Consider the following 1,603-nt stretch of genomic DNA (forward strand, 5'->3'; position numbering starts at 1 on the left):
CAAGAATGAAATATATAGCCTCGAAACCAGACCAATATTCGATTGAAGGAGAGGCTGCCACCCAATCCCTCCATCTTGATTCTTTCAGTTAACTATTTCCTCAATCTTTTCTCAACCCAATGAAGCAACCACATTAATTATTAGTAATTTTTAATAACAAAAAACAATAATATGATATGATGACGAAAAAAGCAAAGTGTTTGACATGTGAGGCAAGAGGGTGGTGGGGCCATATTACCCTCCACATTCGAATCTACTATTTAGGCTTTTATGAAGAGGCCCTATCCTAATCAGATTTTCATTCATAATTTAGTCTTGCAATGATAACAATTCACACCAACACTCAAAAAATAATTCACAAAGCACAGATATCCACATGGATTAATTACCAGTTTTGAATTGCAACATAACTCCACACTTTCAACCTGCATGAGTTTTAAATCCCATTCCACCGCTGACATTATGGCATAAACGAAACTAAACTTTAACATAATTAATCACATACATCAAAAAGCTATATGATAGTATGATGCTCTATATGATATGATGGTCTATTCTATTGTGCCTGCAATACTCACATGCATGCACGACATTTCTCTATCAGCATCAGCCACTAAATTTAACATTAAATTTTTATTGTTTATTTTCCCTCTGTGGTTTCCAATTTTGTGCACATATTTTCACCCCTTACTTGTTGCACATGTTTATTACTGTAGCAACAGACCTGCAAACAAAGCACAATTTTTAACCTTTCCTTTACAACTTAGTTCCTTGTCCAATTTCAATTAATATAATGTGTTCAAAATTAATAGAGAAAATACTCAGTTTGGTCCCTGAAGTTATACTCGAGTCTCAATTTAGTCCTTGAAATTTTAATTGTCTCAATTTAGTCCTTGAACTTTTCAAATTTTAATCACGTTAGTCCTACAGTGATTTCCTGTCACAGAGTCAATTGAAAAGTTTAGAAAATAGATTGAGACAATTAAAATTTTAAAGACTAAATTAAAGTTCGAGTGTAACTTCAGAAACCAAATTGAGTATTATCTCAAATTAATATCACATTTTTCAGGCATCCTCGTCATCCATCTCTGGCAGCAAAATTGATACTACAAAAATAATAAACAAAACTTTCCATATTAGTGTAAGGGGGGGAGAATCATTAGAAAAGCTATGTAAAAAAAAAAAATAAAAATGATATGAGTGGGTGGCTGGCTCGAGTCCAGCACCCAACCCAATAGATTAGGGCCCCATCTCTGAAATCTTGATAACCCAAACTCCAAAACTCTTTTTGTTTGTTTCCTCTGCTTCTGTTTTACTTGTACTTTCATTGGCCCACTCACTCCCTTCCATATCAAAAATACCTTCATTTTCTTCATCTGAGCCTTTGCCTTCCCAGCAGTCATTCTATTTAAAGCATCCAATACCAATATTTTGTTTTTACCAATTTATTCATATCTCAAAGACTCAAACACTTGATAACCCACATTGACACTCACATCATCATTAGTTATTTTTGTAATTAAATTAATTAAATCTCTTTTTTGTTTTTATCTTTGTCTTTTTTTTTTGCTAAAATTTTCAATTATTAATTTTTAAGTTATTG

Source organism: Arachis ipaensis, chromosome B01 (assembly GCF_000816755.2).
Source record: "Arachis ipaensis cultivar K30076 chromosome B01, Araip1.1, whole genome shotgun sequence".
Lineage (NCBI taxonomy): Eukaryota > Viridiplantae > Streptophyta > Magnoliopsida > Fabales > Fabaceae > Arachis > Arachis ipaensis.